General features: G+C 38.5%; 1 protein-coding gene across 5 annotated transcripts in view; it reads left to right on the top strand.

Annotated features, from left to right (window-relative positions):
• Bnc2 (basonuclin 2) overlaps positions 1-18,543 on the top strand; it is a 288,209-nt gene that overhangs the window by 251,047 nt on the left and 18,619 nt on the right. The window lies entirely within an intron of this gene.

The following is an 18,543-nucleotide window of genomic DNA, read 5'->3' as shown; positions in this document are numbered from 1 at the left end:
GTTTTAATTAAGTATCTTAATGTTCTAATATTCAGTTTGGCCATTCAGTAATTCAGTGTTGCCTGTCATGAAAAGTGCTTCTAGTTGTCAATTTCTGAAATGTATATTCCATATTCCTATATTTTCATTTAAGAGTCCTTAATGTTTACTACATTTCTCTAAATTTTTCATCTAGCATACTCTCCTGTGATGAACACTCTTTTTCAATTTTGTTATTTATTTTCACAGTTGAGGAGATTGTAGTGATTGCCCCTAAACTTAGGAATAGTCTTGTAACAAAATGAACTCAGGAACATAAGATTAACCAAGATCTTAAAACTATTTCTAGAATAGTTGTGTCAGAAAGTACTCATTTGTTGTTTCTGGAGAGTGAGACATGAAATGTCTGAGTATCTGCATTTGTGAATGGGACTGATCAGACCCTAGAAAACCTGCCTCTGACTCACAGTGGCTGCTTTCTATTTGTTTTTGTAAGCATCTCTAAAGAAAACAGCTGGGTTTGCAGGAGCTGCTAGTTGTTAGTTTGCAACAAAGGAGTTATATTTATGAACTGCATTTCAAAGTGTCTAAGATGACACTTGAGGTACATGGGGTAGAAAGATGAGGGTTACAGAAGTCTAATTAACTTATGGGACAGGTTACACTGTAAAATAGTCATCCTAGATTATATGGAGCACGTAGATAGAAAACAGATTATGCCAAAAACTACAAGAAAAAGAACGGGATTTGTAAACACTATTACAGGAGTCAATACAGTTAACACTTGAGAGGTGGGCCTTTGAACAGTCATTAGTCCACTGTGAGTCTACATATGAGAAAGTATTAACAGGTAGAAGGAACAATATAAATAGAAAGAAGTTGTAGAGATATACACAATGATCTGTGAAAATCATGTTGCCCAGTACTCGATGTCAGTGTGCCAATGAAGTAAGACTTAAAAGATCACTTGAAAAGGTTCTTGAATGCCAACATTGAATGCTTCAATGCTGAAATCTTATAGCAAACAAGAGCTATGGAAGCTTACTTTGGAAGGATTGTAACATGAGCAGAGGTGTAGGAAAAGCAACTTCACAACATGTAAATAAATGAGAAGCGTATATTAGAAACTGTTAAGACTACCAAGTTAGGAAATAAGATAGGCCATTAATAAACTGTAGCCATAAGTTAGGACCCATGGTCTGGATGAATCGCTCCCACCCACATCCCACAGCCGCTTGGTTCCAAGTAAACACACAGAGGCTTATGTTACTTACAAACTGTATGGCCTATGGGTCAGCCTTCTTGTTAGTTAGCTCTTATAACTTAAACCCATTTCTAGTAATCTATATGTTGCCACATGGCTATAGCATTACTGGTCTGCTGGCATCTTGTTGCCCCTTGGGCAGAGGGCTGACATTTCCCCTTATTCTCCTTTCTCCTTCCACTATCTTTCTTGGATTTTCCTGCCTGGCTCCATCCTACCCTGCCATAGGCCAATGCAGCTTTATTTATTAGACAGTGGGAGCAATACATATTCATAGCATACAGAAAGACATCCCACAGCAATAAACTTGTAAGAATAAATGTAAAAGGCAGGTGAAAGAAGCAGATATGTGAACAGACACTGTATTACCCATTAAGTAAACTAATGTCTCAGTCCTGGAATTCAGAGAGGAATGGGGAAGGGACCAAGCAGGCAAAGATACTAATGATGGGTCAAGTGGGGTGTGGAGGTGGAAGACTCTTCATTGCAAGTGCTACATATGCTCCACATTCAAGCTGATTTAAATGGTAGCTCCAGAAACTATTGCATCTATGACCTTAAGTCAGTTGCCCAACCTCTTATCACTCAGATGAGTAACAGGATCTCAAGCAGATATAAACAAACACAAAACATATGTGCAAGGTACTTTTACCTGTCTCAGTGTCATACTGGGTAGTTTTTTAAGTGTTTTGATAGCTCTAGCATAACTTTTTTTCAAATCTCCCTCCATGTATGAAGAAACGAAAGCATAGGGGCCATATTACTAAAAGCCCTTCAGCCTAAAAGTAAGAAGTTAGGGAAAAATAAGCTTCTCATTCTTATATGTTTAAGATTGGAAATTGTTTTTTTGTCTCGCAAACCCCCATCAGGCATTAGTTCTTTTGAACTGGTTGTATTGTAATTCAGGTAGAAGGAGGAGGATGCTGGAGACAAAGCCCAGCACCTTCTACACAAGTGTGCCACTACTGGTCTACACCCTGGCCCAAGGGTGTAGTTTTATTGACCTACAGGCCAAATCTCAAAAGAAACACCCAGAGTTGTAGTTTTATTCATAAAATAGAGTGGGTATAAGCCATAAATGAGAAATAATAGAAGTGATAGAAAGACTAAAAGAGAGTGTAGGAATTGATAAAACGTTATTGGCAGAAGATAAAATGGAGGGAAAATCTTAATATGCATATATTTGTCATTGCATTATTTCATTATTTCAATGTGTAATAAACTGCTGATTTACATCTGTCTACTCCATAGTTACTTACAGACACCAGCCACATGTTGCTTTCTGGTTGTTTGTACAGTAGGACTTACTTTCATTGAAGAAAATGTCCAACATGCATCATTTGCAAAAGCATCTCCTAAGAATACACAATTTTCTGGTACTTACAGGGAGAAAAGGTGAAGATTAAACTTAACTACTCATTATTTGCTCAAACTATCGTTTTCCCTGTCCCTATAAAAATTGTCAGGAAGCTGCCTCCCTACCCCAGCAGATCCAGGGGAAATGACCTGACATTTCTGCTGGGGGCCTTCTGCATAGTCAAGAGAGTTCTGTCCCTGGGGAGACGCCTTTTGAGTAGTTCAGATACGAGGTTGGAGAGTGCTACACAAGTCAGAATGCACTTACCCTGGGTATGGCAATGGGATGGAGTAGTCTTTCTTACCTGAGTGGAGAACCACTGGACTAGGAGAAAAAGATCATACTGTGGGAAACACTAAAGCACCGCAAGTCATCCAGTCATACCTCAGTCTGCTGATCTTAGGCAAGTAAAATTGTTCACCTGGAAAACATCATGCACTCCATGATCTTTAGGTGCCTCCCAACTGCTCCATGCACAGCACTAGTCAATCCATGCAGCATTGATTCGTCTCGGCAGTAGGGTAGAAAGGGCAGCCATAGCGTATGGTACAGGGGTGTACATGACATGGAAATTCAAGTCAATCACTGAGAACGGGTCATTATTTCTTGGAGTGGTCAAGGAGGAAGGGAGCACCAGACATCTTGTAGGTTTGTTTCAGTTGAGACTAGATGGAAGAGAGTGTTGATGAAAGATGGGGAGGTGGGGCTCAAGAAGCCAGGACAGTTTGGAAGTTTTCACACTCACAACAAGTGCTCTTGACTTGAAGGACCAGAGGTCTCGCCAAGACCTGATGTGTAAAAAGCAGGTCAGGTCTATATTGAGGGGCCTTCAAATGCCAGATATGAGAATGTATTGCTTATTGTTTCTATACTAGGGAGCCTCTAAAGCAGTGGTTCTCAATCTTCCTAACAATGTGACCCTTTAATACAATTCCCCATGTTGTGGTGACCCCCCACCATAAAATTACTTCTGTTGCTACTTCATAACTGTAATTTCGCTACTGTTACGAATCACAATGTACATATCTGTGTTTTCCAATGGTCTTTGGGGGTTGTGACCCACAGGTAGAGAACCATTGCTCTAAAGGTTTGTTAAAAAGAGTAAAACGTTCTTAGTCTCCCAAGTTTGGAAATGTGGTGATGATTGTATGCAATGATAAACATGTAAAGAGGTGGTTCCCTTCATGGCTGTTTTCACATGTTAGCTTAAACCCACGGATCTTTCTGTATTCATACTTATCTTGGTCTAAATAGCACTGATTTCACAAACTCATTAAAATAATTTATCTGTTTCCTTATGTCTTTTATACACTAATCACACAAGTAAGCAGTTGCATATACCATTAACACAGGTAAAAGTCTCTTTCCCAAGTTATATTATCTATAAATAGCCTTAATTAGTATTTTCAACAGGGAAAGATTTTAAAATTCTTACTGGTGTCATAGCAATGTCGGTCCTAACAGGGAGCCCATTCCTTCTAACTTAAAAAAGACTTAGGAAGCAGGAGCCTTGAATGGGGTTTCCATTTTGGCCTGCAGCTCCTGCGTGGCGGAAGCTGCACTGCCTAAACACCATACAAACAAGATCAGTGTGTGGGATTGGAGCCCTAGGGGTTGTCCTTAGAATCCAGCAGCCCCCAAGCTAGACCTGTCAAGCGTGGCTTTCATGTGTTCCTTGGCGTTTGCTGCGGCATTTTCTTCCAGCCTGTTCGGCAAGGGCACCAAGAGGAGCCGGGTGTTTGTGAGCACATGCTGCCATCAGACAGCTTTATCATTGGGGCTGGGAGCCCCTCCTTACAAACCACTGCTGTCACTAGGCAATTTCATGCAAGCTTTCTCCACGCCCAGCTAATTGAGGGTTGAAAGCTAGCCTTCAGATCACAGTGGCCCTGTTTCCTATGCTTGCCAGTGATCAGCCACCCTGGTGTCATTAAATGGAGACGCTTTGAATATCTTCCATTTCAAAAAGGTTTAAAATATTAAATGGTGGTCATCTCCAGAAGCTAGACAGGTCTGTCCATTCTCATACAGATACTTATCTACTGGACAATCTGCAAAATCTTCAATTTCAGGTTTAAAAAAAAAAAGTTCTTTGTACATCATTTGCAATTGACCCATTCCACCTCTTTAAAAAAAGAGTCTTCTGTGTTCCTTATTTTCTCTGTAAATTTTATCAGAGCAGATGTAGTCACTGTAGTGCAACAATGGACTAAACTAATTTCACTGATGTAAACATTGTTAAACAATTTCAAATGCAAGTTTGGAAACAGTGTTTCTGAACCTGTTTAATAATGTTTAAAAATGCATCAATGAAATTGGCTTAGCCTGTGGCCTTTATTACATTATCTGTTCTCAATTACATAGATTCTGTGTTTTGTGTCTGGAGTAGTTATAAGTAACCAAAAAAAATGATCCCAGCTGAAGGGTATGGCTTATCCCTAACCCATTTAATTTGATTTAAAATTGATAAACCTTGGAAAATACTTCCAGAATGCCATATCAACTATTAAAGTAATAGGAAATGCATTCAGGAGGTCAGGCTAGCATCATTATTTCATTCTCCTCCTCCACCCATCTCTTTCTTCTTCTTCTTTTTTTTTTTTAATCCCCGTTGCTTTTCACCTCCCACTCACCCCGGTCTTGTTGCTGTGACTCCACGACTAAATTTCAAGCTCTCCATCCTGAAACGTCACATAAAACATTAAATATGTTTTTTACTAATTGTGATCTGCGAAAATCCAAGCTCTGCACCAAAGCTTTTTGTATTTTAATTTCAGAAGTAGTATTTAAGTGATGACACGCGGTAATTTGCTCATTCTTCTGTCAGTATAATTTACAAGGCAGTGGCAGATAAACATAGCAATACAAGATTCATTTACAGTGACACAGTGGCAGATACACAGAGCAGAACCCTGCCTAGGAGATAAAGTGGACTGAGTGACTTATGCAGTAATTAGGGGATAATTGTCATTAACCTCACAAACAGTAGTTTACCCATATTGTTTAAAAGGCTCCAGGATGCGTAATGACAAGGTAATCTGTCAAAGCGCTAGGGGGAAATATTAATAAGATTTGTGCAAGCCTGGATAGAAAATATGCAGAAAGCGGCCACATTAAGCTAATTGGTGGATGAATATACACTTGTAAAAGTGCTTCTAATGGCACGTTTGCTGCTCTCCAAATGACTACCGTTAATGTGGAGAAGTGGGCTGCTCAGAAAGTCAGGACTGCTGGGACAAGAGGGTATTAAGGCATGCAGACACGGTTATTACCTTGTACTCTGTAATCATGCTTCCTCCTCTTAGCCCCCATTTTGAATTTCTGGATTTTCTTCTCTGGTAATGTATATTGATCATTTAATTTTTCCGGGTTGTTATTTTGTTGTTGTTGTTTTGTTTTGTTTTTGCCTAGATTTGTTCAGTCAACCACCAGCCCCAGATCACATCTCTTGTGGCCATATAAGATAGCTAATGTCTCTACTGATATCTTGGGTATAGATATACAGAAACCCAAACTCTTAATGAATATTTGGATTTATAATTATACATATATGTATGTGTGGGTGCCTTTTATAGGAGGAAGACATTTAGTCTGAACAATCAAAGCAGAGTGTATCCATCCACAGCCTTGTGTATGTTACAAGTAATAATGTGTTGTTCCCTGATGAATGCTAAAGTAGGAAATTAATCTTTGTATTCCACTGCTGTTCTTATGCCCAGAGAACAAAAGTTAAATCTCCCAATACATCTTTCTGTTCAATCACACACTTGGTCGTTGGTCCTGCTCTCTCACATTCTAGTGAATATGTTAGAGTTCCTTTGGGTTGTTCATTCTGCTTCTGATGTAAGGAACAATTCAAGGTGTGATACATGAATTGGATCATCCATTCAAGCCTTGAAAGCCCTGTGTCAGTCAGTGTCAAGAATGCACTGATAGAACAGAGATTAGAGGTGGTGCCTCTGAATGGTGTTGAAGTTTTGAACATTATCTGATATGCAAATAGCCCTCCCAATGAAACATTTGGGGTCTGTTTTTGTTCTTCATCTAGCATTATGGACAAATACGGGAATTCCCACATGTGACTGTTTGGAAATGTGAAGCCCAGCCAAGCTCTGCCTACACTACATGTAGTATGCCTGGAAATTCAGGGACAGAACCTTGTGGAAAGGGAGGAACTCTGGAAATGCACACCTCAGAGTGAGACTATCAGAAGAACCCTGACAAGGCTGGTCCTGCAGAGCCAGCACATGTATGGCTGTTGCAGGACATGAGCATCATCTTTATGAACAAGAGGAGAAGAAAACAGGGCTGTTTGTGGGGAAACCCCTCTCTTTCCTCCTGTTTCTAGTGTTTTTTCTGTGGATTTCAAACCATCCCTTGCTATCATGAGCATCAGTGATTTGCTCCATAGACTCTAAGCGATATCCATGTGATGTCCTGTGTCTATAGTTTAATTGAGAGAGGGTCTTGTGTACATGGTTGCTGCTGTCTTTTCAGAATCACACAATCTCTTGGGGACTATAAATAATTATTTATATGGCTTTATTAATGTCTAACAAAAAAGATACCTTCAAGTTTCAGAATATTCATAAGCCCTTCAGAGCTATATTGGGCAGTGGGCTGACCAGGTGTCTCAAAGCCCTATGGGAATTTACTGGGACAGTTGCCTAAGTTGTAAGCAAAGTTATCATTAAACTGGTAATTTATTAATTAATCCAGAAGAGCCAGTACTTCATACCATCATAAGTAAGCAGCCCAGACATAATCGTCAAGGCACAAGAAGTAGGGAGGTCTACAGGATCCAAAATTCCAGAAAAATCTAAGACTCCCGGAACAAAAAGGAATGCCTTCAGTTACAAATATTCATATTCTGAAAATAAGTTGGTTAAAAATAAAAATTCCAGTGTTTAAAATATTTTAATTCAAATTAATTATATGTTTAGAATGTAGACACAGATGATAAATAGTGGCGTTCTGAACCTGATGTTCGTAAGGCCTTTGCTTATGTGTAGGGGAACTGAAGCTGAATGTAGTAGTCATGTAGCTGGTCATCGGCAGAACCAAGCCTAAGTGTTAGGTGTCCTTCAGTCATGTCCGTAATTATATTCTTCTCTACATTTGAATAATTCTGTTATATTAAGAATAATCAAAATGTGCAGCCTTCAGATACAAAGTATATTTTAACTATAGACTAGTTCAGAATTAGATATTTTGTGCTTAAAGTTAAGGACACATGAGTAGTTTGAGGCAAGAAGTTAATATGCTAGAAATACTAAACTAAGGCCTGGGATTTTCAAGCCTGGACATTAGCACAGTGGTTGAGAGAGGTACTGGAGTCAGTCCTCAGTCCCAGAATTCAAAAATTGGGGCATTTTTAAAAATTTTGAACTTGAATTATTCCTTTTTATTAAATATGAAAACATATGTTGTCTTTCAAAGTTTCTCAGGTTTGATTTACAATAGATATAAGTAACTTGAAAAATGCTTTTGAATCTTTGAAATACAACCCTAGGACTTTGCTAGAATTTATTCCTCTGAATTCATATGTAAAGCAAGACACCTGCTTTATTTCTTTGCAAACAATGCCCAGGCAGGAAATGCATATGACTGGTTCTAATTTGGATAATCTAAAATGCCAGAGTATATTAGCAAAGTCCTGTTGGGCCCCAGAGCTTCTATGATTTACTGTGCAATAACACCACGGTGATCTATCATAATCATAGTTCTAAAACTAAAAACAGTGTGCAGGTTGTTACTGAGAGAAAATGAGGTAGTATTCTGCAAATTACATATTCTTGCTAGGCGTGCGCACGTGTGTGTGTGTGTGTGTGTGTGTGTGTGTGTGTGTGTGTAGCACTCGTGTGTGTTCCCCTGTTGGTGTTAGAGATCAAACCTGGAGTCTTGTTAGTAATAGGCAAGTGCTCTACCACTAAGCAACACACCTGCTTAAATGATGGTTTAAAATCCAAAATAAAACAATATATTTTAAAAATCAGCTTAGTCTTTTAAAGCTGGTTTCTCTAGCATTTTGATAATGCTATTTTGTGCAGAAAATCATTTGTGGAAGGTAAAATGTTTAGCTTAATGAGTTTTCACTTTTAAAAAATTTTCACTGTAGAAAATGTTTCCAAATATGAATCAGAAAAACAAATTATAGCTAACTGTAGGTAAGTAGCTAGTACCTAAATATAACCTCAGGTTACTGTGTTGCTGCTCTATTACCCTGTGAGCTATATTCAGGGGTCATGTTCCTTAAACTTCCGGTCCCATCCTGGCAGAAGCAATCCTTACATTGGTATTTAAGGTAGTTTTCCAAGTGACATGATATGCCTCATATCATTATATGCATTCTCTAAGATCAAGCATCTTGAATACTCCATAAGACTGAGTTATAATGAGGTTCATATGGAGCTGGAACAGTAAGGCCAGCGTCTTCTGTGTTCACAGACATGTGGATGTGTATGCACACCAGAGTGATAAGCATCACTTAAAATGCCAGTCCATGTGTACAGAAAATATTTATAGAGACCAGGTTTCAGTGTCAGCATATCTTCTAACAAGGAAGCTTCTTCAGTGCCCTGTTCTGTGAGAGCTTCACCATTCTAACCAATTGTGTGTATTTCTGTAGCTGTTCTCTGGGGTAGGAGTGTGGAAGAGGACTGTGAGGATGTTTTGAGTCCAGTTTTTCCTGCAGGGATGTAGTGAAACTAGTATCAGCTTCTGCAATCACAGCAAGCTAACAGATCCTTAGTTCTGATGTTGACACACTTCTTTCATGACAAAGACTGTCTTGCATAGATGAGGAAAACATGTCTGTTTCCATAAGATAATCACACGGGCAAATACTGACAGGTAAAATCCACTTTGGAGTTTTATTTGGATGTCTGTCTTCCTGCCTGTACCACACCTTGATTTTTTTTTCCTCAAGGGACATACCTGTTATAGATGGGCAAAGAGAAAACAAGGATGTGATTGGTCAGCCTTGTATTTTGAATGTGAAATATGCTCTTGAGAAATTCTTCAAAATACAGATTTCCAAGTCATAGAAATTGAGTAGGGTTTTCAGTACCCAAAACAAATGTTGATTCTTTAAAAGTAAAATCTAATTTGAACCATTTGGTGCAGTCATAATATGAATGACTATGTTTCATTCTGCCTATAGATACTACAGTTGTTACAGCTGGCCTCCTGGAAACATTAGCTTCAAAAGCTGGAAAGCCAGTCACATAAAAGAGCTCTGTATGACTAGAAAGTAGTATAAGTTTTGTTTACTTACACAACCAAACTGCTCTGATGTATGCTGTGTATATGAGTAGTACATCTCTCTTAGGCAGTACCCAGAAAGAAATATGTTTAAATGTAAAATTTACTAAAACAAATGAGCATGCCAAGATCCTTTCCCACATGATTTCAAGTGTTTCTCAGAAATTATCACAACATTGCTTAAAAACTTTCCCTAAGTAGTTCCCAGAATCTATTCAAACAGATTTTTTTGTGTTACCATTTTCTTTATTTTCCTTTTTTGTTTGCATGCATACATACATATATACACTTAATCACACATACATACAGGCATATAGACACACACACACACACACACACACACACACACACACACACACACATGTCCATGAAAACTTCAAAATGCCAAGTCAAATAAATTTATGAGATAAACATAAACTTTTAAAGATGAAGTGGAATGACTTTGAAGTACCATAGTCCCCAGAACAGTTAAGATTTAAGGCTAAAATAAGAACTCAAAAAGTGGGTTTGACTTTAGAGTAATAATTTGACATTGAAATATTTTCTTCTTACGTGTGCATGGATCCTTAGTTTTAATGACTGGTAAGTCTCAAGAGAATGGAAGAATACTAAAAGTTTGTGACTGTTTATAAACTGTTTCTTCAAAGCTGTTTGTGGTTCCTACGGGCATCCCTTCCACAGAATGTTACCCTCAAACTGCTGCCACTTTCTCACCTAAAGCTATCCATATCCAACTCTTCTGGCTAGTCTTATGGCACCTTGACACAAGCTAGAGTTATCTGAAAGTAAGGAACCTCAACTGAGAAAATGCCTCCATAAGATCCAGCTGCATTTTCCTAATTAGTGATTGATGGAGGAAGTCTCAGCCCATTGTAGGTGGTGCCATCCCTGGGCTGGTGGTCCTGGATTCTATAAGAAAGCAGGCTGAACAAAGCTACTGAGAGCAAGCTAGTAAGCAGCACCCCTCCATGGACTGTGTATCAGCTCCTGCCTCCAGGTTCCTGCCCTGTTAGCATTCCTGTCCTGACTTCCTATCACTATATGGAAGCGTAAGCCAAAAAAATCATTTCCTCCTCAGCTTGTCTTTTGGTCATGGTGTTTCGTCTTAGCAATAGAAACCCTAGCTAAGACACTGACCTACCCTACCTATAAAGTTGGTAGCATTTTCATTTCAGATAATGATATGAACTCACCACATGCTCCTCTTGTGAACCCAGATTGATAGGTGTTCTAATTCCTGGGTTGTATTCTGAGACATGTCTTTCTAAAGATAAGACCAGCTTGAAGAAGAGAGGGAACAAGTGAAAAGAGTGTATGGATGTCTCAGTGGGAGGTATGTGCACATAGTTCCACATTCTGGTGTTAGCTCTGTGAACCAGAAGTCTCCAGAGTTTATGAGTATATTCCCATTAATAAAAATGTGCAGAGTATTTACCATGACATAAATAGAATGTTCTAAATCCATGCATGAACGTCAGTGGGATAGCTCAGTAGGTAAAGGCACTTGCCACCAAGCCTTGAAGACCTGAGTTGCACCCCCAGAACTCATCTGGTGGAAGGAGAGAACAAACTCCCACTAGTTTTCCTCTGACCTGTATGTGTACTAAGGCTCATATATACCCAGACATAAATACACATATACAATGTAAGTCTAGAATTTAGTGCTATATCACTGTAAGTTAATGTCTAGAATATTAACAAAATTTACCTTTGTTGGTAAAAGCTAAGTAGAAATTTTCATGTTTAGTCCGCATATCTCAGATTGCCTTACATAGTTTACCTAATAGAGATTAGGAATATGCATGCTTGTATTATAGTCACAGTATAATTTATGAGGCAGAAATTTATAAGTGTGGGATGTCATACAATTTACATAATTTAACTTCAGACTCAAGTTCACTGAGGTATACTTTAAAAACAATAAGGTTAACCTAAGTATACATCTGTACAGACATTGATGACAGACATTGTCACCTCTAAGAGTTCCCTAGTGCTGTGCCCAGTCAGTTCTCTTTCCATTTTCAGCCCCTGGTCACTGTAACCAGCAGTCTGTTCTTGTAATCCTGCATTCTCTGAATTTCCATACCATTGAGTTGGGAGAGTATGTATTCTTTCAGGGTCTGATGAACAATGGTTTGCAAAGTTGTCTCTGTCATACTGTGTATTAAAAATGTATTACTTTGTATTGCCCAGTAGGTATTCCATTGTACAGCTGTCCCATAACTTGTTTGCCTCTAAGATTTAAACATCTAGAAAATGTGACAGAGTATGTGATGTCAGTTGTATGTAGTATTGTCTCATTGATTTTTTTTAACCAATACCAATCATTTCTTAGCAATAACTGTTACTTTACCTGAGTAAAGAGTATTTAAACTTAAGTGGGCTTGAAATTCCATAATTTTTATGCCTTCTATCTGAGCCAGGTCTCTTGCCTTGATGCTTGTGTTAACCTGAAAGAAAACAAACATAAAATCTCTGTAGGAAGCTGATATGAAAACCAGTGGTCAGTGTAGCTGTGATGAACTTTTCTTATAAAGTATGCTGTGGAATTCTAGGCATAAAATCAAAACAAATCTCATAACTTCTACTTTTCTTGTTAGTAGTCAGAAGCCCTTAGAGTTTGGTGTCATTTAATTTAAAAATCTGAACATATAGAAGAGGAGATATTTTAAGTTTTTAGCTAACCATTAGAGGATTTTCTTTTATGACTCTAATTTGACTGAAAATTTCTACTGTTTTCTACTCCATTAGAAAGAGTGAATGTCTTTAAATTATGTGCTTACTTTAAAAATATTTTTTAATTATTTGAGAATTTCATGCAATGTATTTTGATCATATTCATTGCCACTCCCCCCCCCCTTAATGCTCCCTGGTCTACTCTCACCTCCCTATCTACTCCCCCACTTCAGGTCTATTTTATTAAGACTCCAATTTGTGTTACACATACATGTCTTGATGTGGAGCTGTCCACTAAAGTATGGCCAGCCTTCAAGAAGCCAGACCACTAAAGAAAACTGCCTCTCCCTCCACCAGAAGCCATTAGCTGTCATCCATTGCTCCTCAGGCCTCAGCTCCATGCTAGAATGTTGACTGGCTGGGTCTCGTGCAAGACTTGTCCAGCCAAACAGCTGTTGTGAGTTCATGAGTACAGTGGCTCCATCATGTCCGAAAGACTTGTTCTTCAAACCTCTCTAACTTTTGCCTCCTCTGTTCTTTCCATCTCCTCTTCCACAATGTTCCCTGAGCTGTTGGGAGGAAGATGATACAGATTTTCACTTTGGGCTGTGTATTCTACAGTCAATTATTCTCTATGTTTGACCAGTTGTGAATTTGTGCATTAACTACCATGCCCGCCCCCACATCAACTGGACAAAGAAATTTCTTTGATAATCTCTGAGAACTACACTAATCTAAAAGTAAAGAGATATAAATTCACACACTGCTTTGATACTGTATCCAGGCTGTTCTCATGTCCTAACATTCCCTACCTATTGTAAATAGAGCACCTGTTAATATGGAGGAGTGTGTGTCTCTGCAGTATGGAATAGAAACTCTTGAGGTTTGCCCAGAGGTATATTTGAGTTGTATGTAAGCCCTATTTCTCATTTTCTGGGGAAAACACACTGATTTCTACAATGGCTACACCAATCTCCATTCCCACCAACAATATATAAGGGTCCCCATTCCCAACATCCTCGCCAGCACTTACCTTTTTTTCTTAATCCTGACCATTCTGACTGGGGTAAGTAAGATGGAATCTCAAAGAAGGATTAGTTTTCATTTCTCTGATTGCTAAGGATGGTAGTTTTGACTCTATTGCCTCTCTCTAGTATAACTGGAAGTCAAGAATGGTGATAGCCCCAGTAGTGTTTGTATTGTTTGGGATTGTGTGCTTCCATATGAATTTTAAGATTGTTTACAATTTCCTTTTTTAAAAAAACGGCAATGCAATCTTGATATGGATTGCAATGATTCTGTAGATTGCTTTTGGTAGGATGGTCATTTTCACACTTCTCCTACCAATTTATGAACATGGAAGATCTTTCCATCTCTGTTATCTTCTTCCAAGTCTTCAGTGTCTGAATGTTTGCATTCTACAAGTCTTTCACTTTCTCAATTAGATCTTTTTCCAGGATATTTTTTTAGGCTACAGTGAATTTGATTATTTCCCTGATTTCTTCCTCAGTATTGCTTACCTCTTAACAATTTAAGTAATGCTGAGTAAATATGCTTCCAGTAGGTGCTGTATTTGGTACTTTCATGGTCTTCTGTGAACAACAAAAGGGCAGTTTTCTTTGTTCTGCACTGTGACATGGTTAGCGGCCTGCTGAGAACATACACAGGCTCATTCTTATTCTGATCTTGAGATCACTTGGTAGTCCAGCCCAACACTACTTAGCTGGTTTCTCCTCTGTCTCATTACAGCCTTTCCTTCTCTATTGTCTATCTCCCCAAATGAGATTAACCAGCCAAACTCCTACTTTATCTTGAAACCCCAAGTCTTGTAAGAGGCCTTCTGGAGAGGGTCAGTGTGAGCAATTGAACATGACAGCTGAAAACAGTGTTTAAAAATCACTCTTTCTAGACTGGGCATGTACTTCACATGCAGAGCACTTGCTCAGTTTACTCATTACCCTGGTTTTAGTCCCCATCATAAAAAAACGCAAATACTCTGCAGAGTTACTTCAAAACAAACAGATTTCTATAAGGAGTATGACAATTCTAGTGAAATCTTATGATGTCTTTTCATAAAATGTGGTTAAATGTTAATAATTTTAAACTTTTTCTAGACCTGATAAAACAGGTTTTTAATTCTTGACTACTCAGTGTTTTTCAGCTTTTAAAATTAATAGTATATCCAGTTATGTACAGAAAACTAATACTTATAATAATTCCTTGCATTTAACTGGACAGTGCAGATCATATTATTGTCATTTTCAAATATCATTTCCCAATCTAATGGGTTGGCGATCATTGAACTCTGATTACAAATGGAAAAACCCAAAGGAATTGATTCACCAACTAGAGAGGAAGTCAGGAGTCCAGTTTTAGACTTATACTTTAATACATTGATGCACGAGACTGTCATCCTGTTACGCGTTTGTCAGTGGTGGTCAGGATGCATAGGCCTACAAAACTGGATTTTTGCTTTGCTAGTAATCCTTCCATGGTAATTCCTAATTTTTTATGACTCCTGTTCATTTGATAAAGTTTATTTGATCACCTTTATTTCTCAAGCCTTACTAGGTTGTTCCCTTGTCAATCATTTAATCAGTACTTAAGTACAATAAAAAATAAACCTGAGAAAATTCATGCTTGTAGTTACTGTCATAGAATCAAATTTTCTTAAAGGTTCCCAAATGGTTAAGGATAGTGGCAAATTACTTGGAGTTTATTTGTTGGTGTGTTTTTTGTTGTTGTTTGTTGTTTGTTGGTTTGGTTTTGATTGTTTACAGAGCCTTCAAGCTGATACTGGTCCATCTAAATGATTATAAAACATTATGGTTTCAGCCACTTTGTGAGAGTCTGAACTAAACAACGGGTACTTCTGTTGCAGAGATTTTCAATAAATGATTTGGTCATTAACTTTGATGGTTTCTTGTTCCCTTAAACCGGCAGCTTATCCCATAAATACATTAAAACTGAGCTGTTCTTAGCAAGGAGCTTGTGGACTCCTTATATCTTTTTTTTTTTTTTTAGGTTTTTCTTTTACGAATGTGATAGTTACTAGGCAGTGTGATGAAATGAATGAAAACTTCTTGGGAAAGAATTCTGATGGGCCTTCATTTTGGTGGGATCCAGAGGGTACCCTGACACTGAACTCTAGAAACTTGTGCTGATCTTTAGTGTATTCATTAGCAGACATTTTGGTATGATATCTTTATACCTTGCATTTAACTTAACAGCTAACACATTTTTAATTTTTATTTATTTATTTTTAGTGTGTGTGTGTGTGTGTGTGAGAGAGAGAGAGAGATTGATTGATTGATTGATTGATTGATTGATTGATTCAGGCTAGTATCAAAGATCTGAATCTTCCTTACCTGGACTTTTCTTTTTTAACCTAAATTAAGTAACTTTAATGTCACAGCCTCAGTCTTCTCAGAGGTAGCTACTCAGTACTAGCAGACTTCTAAAAGGCAGTGGGTTTTAGAGAAATAGCATTGTGGCTGGGTTTTAGAGAAATAGCATTGTGGCAGCCAGGAGAAAAAGTAAACCATAGGATGGCTGTGACCATGGGGAGAGAGAGATGGGAAGATGGGGGAAAGAGATGATGGTGGTGGTTTTGATGATGGTCCATATTGATTGATGTAGTTTCTGTGACTCATTTAATTCCATAGGCTGTGGTCTTGAGCATGTATGTTGACCTGTAGCTTTAGAGTCAGGACGCCTGGGCAGAACCTGGAGAAGACATGACTATACACTGCTCAGACTGGGGCTCAGCCTAACAGAAATGAGTAATCACAAGAGCTAGTTGATGGCAAGAAGAAATAGGGTAGAAGAGGGCCATACGTAGTTCTAGAAAAATCCCGAATCTGAAAACATTCTGTTTATTGTCCTGACTATAGTGTATCATAGAATATGGTGGTCAGTGAGTACTGTGAAGGCAGTCAGTGAACTGAAGCATCAGAATTTTGGCACTCAAGTCTTGGACTCCAAGAAGGCTTCTTGGAACCTTCACAAGTTGTCTTATACTTCTTGATTTCTTATCAGTTTAACATTCCCCATATTCTGGATTCTATCATGGTGGCATGGAGCAAGGGGTGGTGCTGTAAGCGAAATATTGTGTATAAAATCACAACTTGCTTTCTTACATTCCTACAGCACCAACAATTCCTTCTGTTCCCCACATTCCACAAACAAGGCTCTGAAGAACATCAGCAGCCATTAGTGACCATTGTCTTGTCACTCTTGCAGAATCTCCTGAAGTTACCAGCTACCCATGGCATTGCTTTAAACGGGGACTTTGTGGGAACATTTCATCCTAAAGGCAATTATTTCTGTATGATAAGGGGAGGTCAAGCATCCTGACAGTTTTCATGGGATTGGCCATCCACGTGTACTGACTATGTAAACTGGTATGAGGAATGGTATACATCTATCCAAGCCTAAAAAGTAATTCAGATAAATGCTGGCTCTCTACTCACTCACACCAGTTGAGATGGTTCAGAGCATGACTGGTCCAGAGGGGAGTTATATCCAAAGGCTGAGAAGAGATTTTTCTACTGCAAAAATAGTGAAGGTTCCTTTATCCTCACGCTCTTCCTAGAGTACCATCTTGTGTAATCATGATACAGTGTTGAAACAAGGGAATCAAGGTTGTTATAGCACTGTTCTCAGATCTAGAGTCTTTCTGCACATTTTGCCATCTTCCCCACTACTGTGTCTTTCCTGGTCTAATATCCCTAGTACCCCATGATTATGTCTTAGCCACCTGCCCTCTAACTGTTGTACTTTGAAGAGTTTCACTCAGTATTTTATAGTTGCCCCTCAACTTTAGTTTTCCTAATCCTTTCTCATGATTGGGTTGAAGAAAAAAATGTTTATTTTTTTATTTTCTGTGCATTGGTAATTTTTGCCTATATGTGTATGTCTGTGAGGGTGTCGGGTCCCCTGGAACAAACTGCTGTGAGCCACCATGTGGGTGCTGGGAATTTGTATCCAGGTCCTCTGAAAGAACAGTGTTCCCAACTGCTGAGCCATCTCTCGAGCCCCCCCCCCCCCCGCCAAATGTTTGTAAGACCATCATATGCCATCAAGAGTACAAGATGACAATATGCCTCCCTCCATTGGTGTTAGCTTTGATCAGTCTCTAAAGGTAGTGTCTATTAGACTGCTCCAGTGTAAAGTTATGATTTTTGTCTCTGTTCCTAATAAGTGTGTTGTCATTTTTAAGTTTGTTTTGGTATTGAACCCAACGCTGCACACATGCTAACCAGTTTGCTATAGCTGAACCACTTTCCCAATGCCCCACAGCACCATTTTGTTTTTCTAGAAGGTTTTATGCTTTCTTAATTTGTTGGTCAGAGTTGGAGCAAGTGTCATACACAGAGGGCTACAAAGATCCCTGATCCTGGTGGGTCTAAAGAATGATGCCTTAAAAAATTTCACAAAGTCGTTATTTAACTGTTTGAATAGATTTCTCTCAGCCCATGCTAAAATGGATTGCCTGACATTACATTGCAGGATTCTTAAGTCCTACCTCCAGGCAAATCTCATAGTTACTAGCAAAAATGAAAGTGTGAAATGCTTTTTAATGTATATTTAACAACACATAGTCTGATGATGGCTGATGTAGAGTCTCTATGGACTCCCTTTGCTATCAGAAGAGGATGCTGAGAGACAACTTTTTCCATGTTTACTCTATTGAAAGCCATCACATGCTTACTTTTCAGGTATCTATCCCTGTCCTTTCAACAAAATCCTAAAATGCCATATACTTTAAATGGATGTCAAGCGTTAAATGGCTGGGTTATAGCCGGTTTTCAAGAAGAGGAAAGTTACCTTTCACGAGTGATGTTTCCTTTACTCTGTCTCATGAAATTGCCTATTCTGCCAGCATGAAAATACAGCCAATTAAGAAAGACAATATGCAGTGTAGTGATGGACCTTTGAGGGGGAAATGCTGTTTTACTGTTCTCCTTTTTTTTTTTTCAATTATCCCAAAAGTCACATAAAT

This window comes from Onychomys torridus, chromosome 2 (assembly GCF_903995425.1).
Source record: "Onychomys torridus chromosome 2, mOncTor1.1, whole genome shotgun sequence".
NCBI classification, from domain to species: domain Eukaryota; kingdom Metazoa; phylum Chordata; class Mammalia; order Rodentia; family Cricetidae; genus Onychomys; species Onychomys torridus.
The sequence above is the reverse complement of the archived record's forward strand: the minus strand, read 5'-3'. Positions and strand labels throughout refer to the sequence as shown.